Genomic DNA, 14,272 nt, shown 5'->3' on the forward strand with positions numbered 1-14,272 from the left:
ATGTTTGAAAATCCGATCAGAGGTTGCAGTCTTCGGATCTCTCCTTTGACCCTCGAACTTCTCGAGCTAGACCTTCTGTCTTACTTGGCCGAATTCCATATCTGTAGAAAAGAAAACAAAGATTAAACGGAATGAAAATAAATTGTAGAAAGAAAGAAATGGAATTGGAAATGCAAGAACAAAAATTAAAACTAAAACTAAAGAGACTGGTTGGGATCTGATTTGAACTGCAAGTGGGAACCCCTCCTCTTGCTTGGGCATCTTCCTCTTCCTCTACCCTTGAACTTCTCAAGATCAGCCTTCCTTCTTACTTGGGTGAATTGACCAACCCCTTCTATAGGGCCCCTAGGACCCTTCTTATAGAGAAAGGTGGACACAACTGGAAATGGGGAGAACGATGGGGGCAACAGCTGGGATTTAGCAAAGTTAGGGATGCCCTAGGGTTTCTAATGGATGGCTAAGATGGTTTTGGGGTGATCCTATGGCTGAAAATGGAAGAAGAGGGCACCCAATATTATGTAGGGCTGAGATTTTGGTGCCCAGAAATGGAGGGTGTAGATTAGAACATCTAGGGTTGAAGGGTTAAGATTAAAAGAATATATGGTGCCCTAACTTGAATGGTTGGGATATAGGATGGAGGGAGTGGCTGAGATTTAATGATGAGGATTAGCAAAATAGGTGTCACTCTAGGGTTTAGAAGCTAGAAAGGAGAGCCCTAAAATGGATGGCGGAGATTAGGAGTGGATAATGGAGATTTTACATCTGGGGTGGCTAGGGTTAGCTAAGGAGGAAAAGATTAGGTTAAAAAGGCTCTCTAGAGTTTCCTAATGAGAGGGGAGCATGGTAATACAATAGGATGGGCTTCAACTGGGTTTAAAAGATAGGAGGTGCCCTCCTCTTCTTAGTTCTTTACAAAAACACCCCCTTTCTCAACTAGACTTCACACTAGCTTCCCAAAATCTGCATTTCAGTCATGAAAACTTCCTAGTTTTCTACATAATTTGCATAAAGACCTTTAGAGGTCACATAATTGATTTTAACTGGGAAAATGATGCACTTTGACTACTTTAAGGCCAAAAATACCATTGAATTGATGCCCTTAAGGCATCAAAATGCAGAGTTATCAGCCACCATGCGAGCGGCCTCCTATTGGGCACCCCACCTTGTCCAGTCTCTGAGTTATGTTGTCCAATTTGTCGAGGACTAGTTTAAATTAGTCCAAGGTGACAAGGTTCTGATCATTTTGATTATTATCTTGTTTGTCAGCCATTTTAGAAGCTTAGTTGTATGAGTTAAGTGTTTTCTTAGGGAAAGTCTTAAGAACGGTTCCCACTGATGGTGCCATTGTTGTTGCCTAGGACGGGGCCAAGGGCAACAAGGTAACTTTGCTTCTAGTCGAGACTAATGTGTCCAACCTAAGAATAAGAAGAGAACGCACGTCAAAGGCCCTAGGTGTTATCCCAGGGGCAGAGACTCCGATGGTTAAGTTAGTCAAGTGCTTGAGAGGGGTCGGACTAAGCTTGAAACGAGGGCTCAGACAAGGTTACTCGAGAGCAGGAAAGCTAGAGGGCAAGAGTGAGCAAGATGCTTTACCTTGAATTTAGGCACTCCCTTTTATATTTTACCTTACCATGGAGTGGTTGGAGGCAGTTAGAGATGAACGACCAGGATCTCATCCGGCCGATTCCACATGGTGCCATCTAGGCCTTGCCATACGCACCTATATCAGGTTGGATTGTTGGTTATCGAACAGATGTGAAACAGGGATTAGAGAAAGAGAGATGAGAAAAGAAAAGAGAGGGCTAGGCTTCTCAGGAAAAGGGAATTTGGATGGTTGATAAAAAAATGACACCCAAAGGGTTTTTGTATCTTTTCACATACCATTTAATGACTAGATTGACACATTTTGATGTTCAGGAACCAAAGTGAGACTAAACCTAAAATACAGGGTATTAATTTACAATTTTCCCAAAAATTTAATATAACCTAATACTAGTTTCATTAACTAAGAGGATTAATTGAAAGTATAATCGACTAGTTTCTCAACCATGGTAGAATCTATTCAAATAATCCAATATTTCTCATGCCAAATCAAGTTGAAAATTTCTAGTTTGAAAATTCAATTAATTGAAGTCCATCGATTGTAAGCTCTCTTTGGTTTGTGTTCATTTTTATTTTTATTTTTTTGGCAAAAGGTTTTTCTTTAATGAGTAGAGAGTGACAATTCCTAGTTAGTAAAATAGCATATTGTCACGGGGTTAGGTTTGCAATGGAAGAAACCCATGTGGCGTCCAAGCCATGTGCGGCCAAGACAAGCCTGATGTATGTGATGAAAGGGCCATGTGTAGGCACTGGATGGATCATTACCTCATGTCTCATGATCGAGGCTCTCTGTGATTTTTGTTGGTCCATGGGAGGGGCCTCTTATGTGCCAAAGGGGGTTCGCCATGATGTGAGGCATATGTTGTGCCGAGGATGTGGGGCGCTTGTTGTGCCAATAATGTAAGGCAACCATAGGGCCTAAGAACACACCCATGCATAGTAGGCAATGGGGTAGCTCGATTAGCTTATTCATGGGTCTAGCGAGGTGTAGGGACATGCTTGGGCCAAACTCATATGGAAAGCCTCCCTTCGATGTGCATTGCACAGTGTCAGTCCATGCATTGTCCCCATAAGCATACATGTGCCCATGAAGAACCCTGGTAGCCATGCTAGCCATTAATCAGGGGCGCCCCGCAAGGGATGTTGGTCTATGGAGTGCCAAGGTTAGGCACCCAAGGAAGTCAACCACCGCTCAAAGAGTATGTTAAACTTTTGGAGGTCTACTAGTAGAAAACATCACTTTTCCGAAAAATCATATTGGCATATTTATAGTATTACCAACCACTCAACCTAAGCCCACCAAGCATAGCTAAGGCTAAGCCTGTGTCATGACAATACGCAATAAAATAATCTAAATCTTGGATTCAGTTCAATTTAATAATTAGATTATTTGTTCAGAAACTATTGCTATGCATGAGATATCTGGTTTGGGTATGTGAATTGAGTCTATTTACATTAGAGTATTTTTCCAAGTAAAAAAACTATGGGTCTTAGTCTTTCGTTGATATTCAGCTCTCTACCAAATGCAAGTCCCAACATCAGTTAATCCTAGCTAATTATAGCGGGGGGGGGGGGGGGCACCCAAGCTTTATTCGGGTGTTTGGTATAGCCTTTTCACAAGCATTTTTGATTTACAAGTAGCGCTGGTAATCTTGACCCCAACCCATTTGAACCACCCACCTTGGAACCCACTCATACCCACCCAATCTATTGGCAAGTGAATATGAGTCAAGTAACCCATTAGGGTCAGTGGAAAAGGTCAAGGAGGGTTGGGTTGAGGGTACCCATTAGGGTCATGATGTGTTGGGTTGCATAGGTCAGGATGGGTTGGGTCACAGTCAACTCTATCTATATTTGCCAAATCTCAAAAAAACAGTAGTTAAAGTGATTCAAACTCAGACCTCCTAACATATCTATATCTCTTTACAATTCAAAACCACCATGCCACATTTCATTTTGAGATTAAAAGTGAAATAAAATAGATTTTATTAACTTTTATTTTCACATGCAATTTTACACAAAAACACTTTTATAAAAGTACTTTTACACGAAAGCACTTTATAAAAGTACTTTTATGAAAGTACTTAAAGCACTTTTACACAAAAGCACTTTATGAAAGTACTTTTACAAAAACACTTTTATGAAAGCATAAAAGCACTTTTACAAAAGTACTTTTACATGAATGCACTTATATGAAAGTACTTTTATGAAAACACTTTTATGAAAGCATAAAAGCACTTTTACATGAAGCACTTTTATAAAAGTACTTTTATGAAAGCATAAAAGCACTTTTATAAAATTACTTTCATGAAACAACTTTTACGAAAACACTTTTATAAAAGTTATGCATTGTTTTTTTGCATTTTCTACAATTTTTTGGTGCTTTAATGCATAATTTTTGCATTTTTCTGGTGTTTTCCATGAATTTTCTGGTTTTTTTGCATATTTTTTTTACAAAAGTTCTGAATTTTCTACTATTTTCTACTTTTATCTATAATTTTTGCATTATTGGGTATACGAGTTGACCTGACTCGTTTTTGTCACATGATAGTCATGAGAGAGATTATTCTCCCAAAAGTTATTATTTCAGGTATACAGGCCGTCCCGACCCATTTTTATATTTATAGGTGAGGGTAGGTGGGTTAGTATGGGTGAGGGTGGTTATGGGTCAATATGGATGGGTCAAGTGGGTCAATATGGGTGGATTGGTATTCAACCCTTACCCAATCCACCCATTTGCCACCCCTATTTACAAGTGTTTCATTTCACCTATTGTTTTGAAAAACCCAATATTTATTTATTTGATACAGATTTTAGTTAATTGGGGAATTGACATTTGCACCCCACAGCATTTCCCAACCGTGTATTGGGAACATCTCTCACCCACAACTTCGGAAGATGTTCCCAATGCACGTTGAGATGTTATCTTCTAATTGGGCGTTTAAACTGTATGACATCTCAAAAAGATATCAGAGTTTTCAAATTTCAACGTGCTACAGGATTCAAGATCACCAAGATGATTTAAGAATCATCAATTTCAACTATTCAAAAAAACAGATTACCAAACACGATGTGGCGAGTTTGTAAAACTGAACGCCTGTAAAACGCTCTGGTGCCAAATGCCTATATTAATACAGCCATGGAATTGTTCACTGCATGGGTTCATGGGTGGACAATTTGAGATTGCACATTTGAGCTTTCCAGATTCTGCCCTCCTTTATAGATTTGCAATTTGCCGGCCTCATCTGCTAGACAATAGAACCTGCATAGTTCTTAGGCCCGTTTGGCTCACGGGAATAGGGATCTGGAATCAGAATCTAAATGGGCTATTCCAATTCCAACCGTTTGATTGAACAGAATCGAAACCCCATTCCTATTCTGGCTAGAATGGCATTCCACCAGTTGAGGAAATGTGCCATTTTCTGCCAATTCTTTGGGAATAAAATCTCATTCTTGCTGATTTTAATTTTCATTCCAATTTCTATCTAAACCAGACTACGGGAATTGACCATTCTCTCCACCTACACATTTTAACTTGAAAGCTAGAACAGATACATTTTACAGAATTTTACACACACCATGAATGCTAAAACTTGAAATAAAACAATTTTGCATTTGTTGATCGGGATCCATTTGTTTTTAATACCTGCAATTTGTGTCTATGGTTTTAATACTTGCATTTTTATATGTATTTTAATACCTGTTGATGTTTCTTTTGTTGTTTTTGTTCTTTATTCGGTTAGTTTGGTGTGTAGTTTGTTTTTCTCTGTTAATTTCTCTTTAGTTCAATTCGTGTGTAGTGTTGCTGTGGTTGCTTTTGGTCCGCCTTGTATCTTGTTTTGCTTATCTGTTTTATTGAATCAGTTTTTCTACCCAAAAAAGAAAAAAAATAATAATTTGTCTACTGGCTACCGCCGGTCCGACACATGTTGCCAGGTCTCTCTGGTCTGTATTTTATGACACTTTTTTCCTTCTTGTTTTCAGTTTTTAGACTCAGATTGTTGCTCAGCAATCGGATGCTGAAAGCCATACTCATATTATTGCCACTTTTAGGGTTTGATTGTTCTACTATTTCCTATGAATATACTTCTTTTGCATTTTTCTTTCAATTGGATGATGTAAGATCCCTTTTAAAATTTAAACTTTCTTCCTCTTGAGAATTGAATCAAATTGGGTTTTAATCCAATAATTGGATTATTTAATCAAATGGAATTCGAACTAGATCCATCAGAATCAAATCGAATTCAGATATTTTTCTTAATGAATTGAAATCAGATATACCGTATCCCAATTCTATCCAAATTGGATTCGATCCATTTACACCCTCATCGTAAATGGTGGACCTGGCTGTGTTTGGTTGCAATGCAAATAAATTTGCACTGTTGAAAAATTATTGCAGTGCAAATGATCTGAGTGTAAATTCTGACCTATTTTTGTTTTAAGTTTTAGCTTATTTTATTTGATTGCAATTTAAATAAAGTAAATTTAGACATGAAATGGAATAAAGTAAAACCCAAAACAAAATTAGATGAAAATTTGCATTTTTCTCAGTTCATGAATACAAATACCGTTCACATTTTAAATTCTAAAGTCTGAATTTGACAAGTCTATTAAAAATTCTTGTTGTATAATCTATTAAATTCTAAATTGTGCTAAGACTAGACCATGCTTCACTCATACCAATAGGGATTTGCAAGTGATAATTTCATTATTTCATATGGAATCATAACCAATAAGGATTTGCTTCACTCATACCATGCTCTAAACTCTAAACCCCTAAACCCTTAAACCCTATACTTTAAACTCTGACATTTAGTTGGATGCATGTCCTCGAACTGGGTAGGAGCCAAAAATGTTTCTCTAAGGTGCAATTAGCTTGAATCCAACCCAAAAGATTTAGGTTGGGTTGGGTTAGAATTAGGGTTGAGGCACTGAGCAGGTCCGAAAAGAAAGATAATTTTAGCAAAATGAAGTCAGGGTTAAGGATTCAACAACTCAGCTTAGGTTAGGGTTAGCTTGAACTCAACCTAACCCAGTCCAGACTTGCACTCCTATTTCTTAATTATCATGGTATTTGTAACCATTGTGTTTCACATGCAAGCATACCATTTCACCAAGAATCTGAAAACACCATCTCTGCAACCAAACACAACCTTAATGTCATTTGATAAAACATTTTTTATTTTAAATTTTAAAGTTTATCTTTCACCTTCAGTTAATTGTATTGTTGCTAGTTCCTACTAGGCTAGAGCCAAGCTAGGTTTCTGAAACATACTTTATTTGGGCCACGTTGGGTTGTGGTTTTTGTAAAACGGGTTGGCAATGAACCAAACCCAATTTTTGGGATAGAGATGCTGAGACATCATGGAAATCTTATTAATATATTTACTCTATTTGTTTGAAGTGTAATTTTATTTGCATCAATACAAACGTATGAGACTGGTAATGAGAAAAATGCAAATTCTGGTTCACTTGGTATTTGTGCTTTGCTTTTGCTTTGTTTCATGTTTTGTTTCACTTCATCTACAATGCAAACAAACATAATAAGTCAAAATCTGAAAAAAAAAATCAAAATATGCAGCCAAAGCATTTGCACTTTCATACTTCTGCTCCAAAGCAAATGAAAATGCAAATTTGCAATGCAAACAGACCGAATCAAGTATTATTGAAATGTTTAAAGAATTGTAGTGAACTTTAACAAGTTTTGTTTTGAACTTGTCAGAAGAAAGGCTATAAGAGGCTGATTAAGAGGTTTCTGCAATCGATTTAGAGCTTCAACTATTAATGGAGTCAAGTGTGGCTCCATCAAAAGGAACACCAATGAATGGATATCATTGGTGTGCATTAGATGATTTGGAAGGTCCAGCTAGTATTATAGAAAGGATTGAATATTTAAGGCTCAGTTTGGAAAGGAGTACAAATTGAACTCCTTACTTCTTTATAGAAACTCAGAAGTTTCTATTCTTTACTTCCTTATTAGTGGAAAGTTTAATGGTGTAGCCCATGATTTGGCCCAACTAACTAGACACCAATCAAGCCCATTATCTTGGTTTACTTAACTCCTTACTTGTATTTGAGAGAAATAATCCGTTCAGATCTCTCCGTTTCTTTGATAATTTCTGGTGTATGAAACAAAATTTTGGCACCCACAAATGAGGGCCTGTCCTGTGTGATTGAGATTCGAATCCGGCGAACACTTTGGACTTGGATTTACAGTTTGACATGAATTCAATGGTTATAAAGTTCAAGGGAAGCGATTATAATTACCAAATTTTAAGGGAGATTTTAGCAACAATCTAAACCTTTAGAGGGTATGTTTCAACAATTTATTTTAAAATTTTTGGTATGTTACGCTTTCGGATATGCAACCAACAGGCTGTTCCCACAGCCGTTTTATTTTGTAGAGGTGTGGGAACAGTTTGGTGGTAGCAGATCCCGAGTAATGGATTTTTTTTGGGGTAAAATATAAAAATCTACTTTGTGGTTTCTGACCTTCATAAAAACTCTCCCTAAGGTTTTACTTTCATAAGAAATTCCCTTATAGTATTGAAAAACCTGCAGTTACTTCCCTTTTATTATTGTCTTGGATGAAAACGTTGGCCTAATGCATTAACTGTTTTCAAAAGCACCCATTTTATTCTTATGTTATCAATTAGAGGGAAATTTATTAAAATGCCCCCAAAAGAGCTTTAAGCAGATTGACAAGAATAACGTAATTTTATTCTAACTCAGTTTTTATTCTTTCCAAACTGAACCTCTATAAAAATGTTAGGTCTACTGAAATCTAGAAGGGCAAATCTAACATTTTGAATTATACTGAAAATGTCCTAAGAAGTTATAAGGGTAATTTCATAACTTTGAAGTCTTCATGAGTATGGATGTCAATTTTTCCCATCCCCGATGGGTACCCAACTTCTCTGACCCCATCAGGTCAGGGATGGAGATTAATAGGAATCCCCCCAACTTCTCTGACCCCATCAGGTCAGGGATGGAGATTAATAGGAATCCCCGACCAGAGTCGAGGTCAAACACTTGCTGTTTGATAAACTATTTTTTTTCTAAAAAAAATGTTTTCTTAGATCATGCCTAAAAATCAGGAAAGGTATGATATGAGAAAACACCATTTTTGGTATTTTCCTGTTTTTTCTACCATTCCTAGAAAAAGTATGCTGATGTGGCATTGAAAAACACCTATGTGGCTAAACATCAAATAGAAAACCTTAAAAAACAACGTGCTTGTGCATAGGGGTGTAAACGGATTGAATTCGAATAGGATCAAGCAATATCTGAATTCGATTTGATATTCGACGGATTTTGAAAATTATTATCCAAATTCAAATCCAATTAAATATTTGATTAAATTCGAATTCGATTAATGACTTATTTTAGGTAATTAATAAATATAAAATAAATATTTTATTTTTATAAAGTTTATAAATATATAAATTATTCATATAATTTAATTATTATATAATATATATAAATTATATTAGACGTTTAAATATTTTATATTATATATAAAAATTAAATAATCGGTTGAATTCGGATATTTATCGAATCAAATCAGGTCATATCCGAATTTGACCAATTAGATATTCGAATTATCCGAATCCGATTTGATTATGTCAAATCTCGAATTTGAAATCAAATTTTTGAATACCGTTCACACCCTACTTGTGCAGCAACGTCTATAAGAAACAACATCGATCCTAGACACCGCCTTAGAGTTTATGGGTGAGGTGAAACCTCAATAAAACCATGGTTTTCAAAATTGGACCAGACAGGTGACTAGTTCCATTTTTCTCCAAAACCAAAATTTTTCCAAAAAATTAACATTGATTTGATTAACAGACAGCTAACCGGGACAGTTGAATCGTTCAAACCGTTCAACGATTTTGACTGTTTTTTATTTTTTTTTTTTACAACGAACTGTTCGTTTGATTCGGACGGTCGGACCGTTTGACCCAGGAATCGGACCCCTGACCAGTTCAGTGTCCGATTTGATTTTAAAAACCTTGACCAAAACGAAAGGAAAAAAAACACAAACCCAGGATTGAACCCGACGTGAATCGAACACGCAACCTTCTGATCTGGAGTCAGACGCGCTACCATTGCGCCACGGATCCCTGACTTGACAATGAGGTCAATATATTATACCCGTTAAAAGCGGAGCTATAGGCCAAGAATATGTCTAACCAGAGATTTTTAATTAGTTTACAATGGATCCTCGTGGGGAACTTGTCCCGTCGTATTCCCAGAAAACGGTGCCACATCAGAAATTCATTTTCTAAGAAAATACCTATTGTTTGATAAATCATTTTTTTCTGAAAAATGTTTTGTTGGACCATGCCTTAAAAATCAAGAAAGGTAACACCCTTTTGGTATTTTCCTGTTTTTTCTACTAGTGCTAACAAAAATACGTTGATGTGGCATTGAAAAATGTTTACATGGCTAAACAGCAATGCTGCGTTTGGAAGGAGTGTAAATACCGGTTCAATGCATTATTGCATCTCGGTTCACAATTGCATGCGTTTGGAGGCATCGTAAAAAGACCCTTAAGATCGATGTAAAATTGCAAATATGTCAGGATTTACATCGATCTTGCAGTGAAAAACAACTTCAGTTTTTTGGAAGTAAAACTGTACGCCCTTCCTTCATCGAGGGAAATAGGCGAGGAGTTTACCTCATCCACCACTAGCACGATGCTGTCGACCGTCGTACTTGGGGCTTTTTTTCTCACTTCGTTGTTTGCAGTTTGCTGTTCGCAGTCGACCTCCGGTGGCGACGATTCTTCGCTGTTCGCGTCCACCACCACCAGTCGACCAACGAGGGAAATAGGTGAAAAACAGCTTCGCTGTTCGCAGTTCGCAGTTCGCAGTTCGCTCCCTCAGTCCCGCTTTTGTTTCCCACAGCAGCTTATAGCTAGAAGAAGACTACGCGTAACCTAACAAGGATTCTTCGTTTCTCGGGCTCGGGGCTTCGACCGTCGTGCACGTGCGCTCTCTCTCTCTCTCATTTTGAGTGGAGGAGAAGGGTTTCGGTTTTCTGGATTTGGAGTCTCGACCGCTCCCTGCCTCTCTTTCTCCTTCCTCTCCACGATAACAAAACCCATCTCCACTACTTCTGTCAGCATCCTTTTAGCGTAACAAAACCAAGCTCCCCGCCTCCTTTTCTGGATTTTTGAGAGACGTCACTAGCACTTTTGAATGTACGACAAGTGTTCCGACAGACTAGTATTTTTGAAGGAAACGGTAATTTTTTGTAAAATAAAAGAGATATTAATTTGTATCCTTATAAAATATCCAAACAATCACAAATTAATACCCTTGTTTTACGCCAATAATTGCCGAACAAAAAGAGGGTAAATTAAAGGTAAAATTCGATTCACAATTCCATGACATAAAGGAGAATTTGGCCCAACCTCATGACAGTGAAACACGTGGATGTGATTCAGCATAAGCGACAACTCGACGTAATCAGATTGGCACGTGGACATGACTCAACATGGATGACAACTCAGCATAAATCATCTCACTATAAAGTGAGCTGGGGTACGCAAAGTACCTCGAACTAAAGTCACTTCGGGCTAAGATTACCCTGGTACCGGATCGTGACCAGGATAATAGAACCAAGTTCGTTACAAATCAAGCCCGAACAAATAAATCACCTCGGTCCAAGGGCACTTTGGCATCCATGTCAGGGCGGACCTGAGGAGCACGAGCTCGATAAGCTCGTTACCAATTAGCTCGCTATCGAACAACCCGGTATCCTACAGGCAGCTCGCCTACCATTCAGACCTTCGCATGGCAACCTCGAGGAACACACCTCCGTACTCTGTATCCCACAGGACCGTACTTTATAACGGTAGCATTAGTTCACCAACTCACCATTCTGGTGGGAAAGGACAGTATTACCGTTTGGCGGCGTTTCATCCACCTAACACGCAACAAGTCCCATCACAGTAGGGATCCAGTGACCGTTTCACCAACCCACCTGGGCCACAATATATAAAGACTCCCCCCCCCCCCAGGGGCGAAGGTATGTTCTATTATTATTGTTGTGTGTGTAATCTTCACTTTCTAGCTCTCTCACCGTCATCATCTTCAAACTCTACTACCACTGTGTTCTAACTTAGCCATCGAAGTATCCTCGCCGGGTGAGCCACCCCGGGATCTCTGACTCATTTCTTTTAAGAACCTAGTTCTCATCGTTGCTGGTAGCCAGGTCATATCCAATAGGGAGCAGCCGGATTATGCTACATCAATTGGCGCCATCTGTGGGAAATTGTTACAAAAAGCCTTTTTATCTCTATTTCAAAAACCTAAAAACTCAAAACCAAACCCATGGCTTCTTCTAGCAACGCCGGACAACACAGAGAAGTAAACGTCTCCGGGGTGCAACCTCAGTTCCCAACTGTTTGTATAGGCCAGTTCACCATACTGCTCCCCGCGGGTGGGATCCTAGCACCTGCTGTACCTCAACCAATTGAGCCTGTGAATGCCCCACTTCCCCCTATAATGGGTGCAACCTCCGTTGAACCATCCATAGTTCCCCCTGGACTAGGACAAAACCAACTAAGCGACCTGGTATACTACGTACGGGCTATTCAAGCCCAAATGTAGCAGGTCCAGCAGTTCCAACAATACCAACAACAAGTTCTGCACCACATGTACCAGCAACAGTTCCCACCGCTACAGCAGAACCAACAACCTACTCCACCTCAGTGTCCAATCACCCCGAGCAAGCATCGCCGCCAAAGCAGCCATCCTGGTCGGGGAGAGATCTCTCAGGTCTCATCTCGCGGTAGGAGAGAAAGACAAGTCCCTCCCATTTCTCAACAAGTAAGCAGGTCAAGAGATACTCAGCCCACTAGAATCAGTCCACCTCGACCTTCACGACCTGAAGGCACTCTCGTAGGAAACCAGTTCAAGGTCTTAGCTGAGGACTCCAGGCAAGACATTTTAGTCCGTAGTAGCCGGCAGTCTGAATCATTTCTGACCAAAGCACCATCTGACAGTGCGGAGGTCAGCAGCACCGCTGCGGAACCAGTCGAGCAGCGGCAAAGGAGGCATGCTGGAGCACCCCGAGCGGTAAATCCCGGCCAGCTCGCACGATCTAGCTGACCTGAGCAGCCTAAAGATAAAATGGAGGTAAGCTCGGGAGTCACAAAAACCGCTCCCCTCCTCTCTGTATCTTCTCCACTATCCCCCAACCTCCTGGCCTCCCCGATGCCAACAAACTTCAAGGTCCCCCCCTGGACAAGTATGACGGGTCTTTCGACCCAAATGACCACGTAGACTCTTTTTCAATCCCAAATGCATCTTGCTGGGGCTGATGAAGCCTGCATGTGCGTTGCCTTCTCCACAACCTTCAAAGGGGTAGTCCGCACTTGGTATAGAAACATTGCACCCGGGATAGTTAAAAGTTGGGCGCAGCTCGCACAGTTGTTCACCTCGCACTTCATCACTAGTAAGAAGTGCCCGAAGTCACAATAAAACCTTCTCAGTATAGTCCGGAGGGAAGGAGAGTCGATCCAAAGCTATATCAAACGCTTCAACGACACTTGCCTACTAATCCCAGACATAGACCTGGGCGTGAGACTCGCGACAGCAAAAAAGGGAATCATTCAAAGAGAATTCAAGGGGCATGTGGTGGTGAACAAACCCAAAGACATCACAGAGTTTCTTAAGCTCGCCAATCAGTTCATCGGGACCGAGGAAGAGATGAACCAACGGATTGAAGCCCCAACAGAAAAGAGAAAGAGGGAGGACCACAACTCGAACAACGGTGGCGGCAAGAGAAAGAAAAGCAAGTCCCCCACCAAGGGAGGAAACAGGTCAGATTTTCATCCCCGAGCTCCCCTGGTTGAAAGAATGAGCTTCACACCCCTCAATGCGAAGCTAGGAGAAATTCTCATGGCAATCAAGGACACTTCCTTTGTGAAGTGGCCACCTCGGTTGAGAAGCGATCTGACCCTTAGAAATAAAAATGTATATTGTCATTTTCATAGAGACCACGGTCATAGCACCGAAAACTGTAAAAACCTCCGTGACGAGATTGAAGAGCTCATCCGTCGCGGGTACCTGAGAAACTTTGTGCAAAGAAATAATAAAGGCCAGATAGATCAGCGAGGGGAGCAAAAGAAAGATGCCCTCGAGTCTAGCAACAGGCCGAGTGAACAGAGGCAACTGCCTGAAGAAAGACCAATTTGCGGGATAATCAATACGATCACCGGCGGGTCAGTTGTTGTGGGTTGTTCCACAACAGCAAGAAAAACTTCAGTCCGCGAACTAGAACGCGAAGAGCAGAACCCTCCAAAGAGGCTGCGACCTTAGGACACTATATTCTTCACCGAGGACAACGCGCGCGGGATTCAGTACCCCCACGACGATGCGCTGGTCACAAGAATGAAGATCAACGACTTCGAAGTCAGGCGCATCCTGGTAGATTCGGGGAGTTCGGCCAATATTCTGTTCAAAGGCACCTTCAACAAACTACAGCTTCGGGAAAGTGACCTCCAGCCTGCAAGTACTCCTCTAGTGGGCTTCAGCGGAGAAGAAGTCAGGCCCCTCGGGTGAATTTCTTTACCCGTGGAGGTCGGTACATGGCCCAACATTGCGAGGTTTGAGCATACCTTCCTACTAGTCGTGACGCCTTCCCCATACAATGC

General features: G+C 40.2%; 1 non-coding gene across 1 annotated transcript; it reads right to left on the minus strand.

Moving 5' to 3' along the window:
- Window positions 1-9,656: 9,656 nt before the first annotated feature.
- On the minus strand, window positions 9,657-9,728 carry TRNAW-CCA (transfer RNA tryptophan (anticodon CCA)). The gene has a single exon. It is a non-coding gene; the product is annotated as a tRNA-Trp (tRNA).
- Between the last annotated feature and the right edge of the window lie 4,544 nt (window positions 9,729-14,272).

This window comes from Nelumbo nucifera, chromosome 2 (assembly GCF_055504915.1).
Source record: "Nelumbo nucifera cultivar China Antique chromosome 2, China Antique-T2T, whole genome shotgun sequence".
Lineage (NCBI taxonomy): Eukaryota > Viridiplantae > Streptophyta > Magnoliopsida > Proteales > Nelumbonaceae > Nelumbo > Nelumbo nucifera.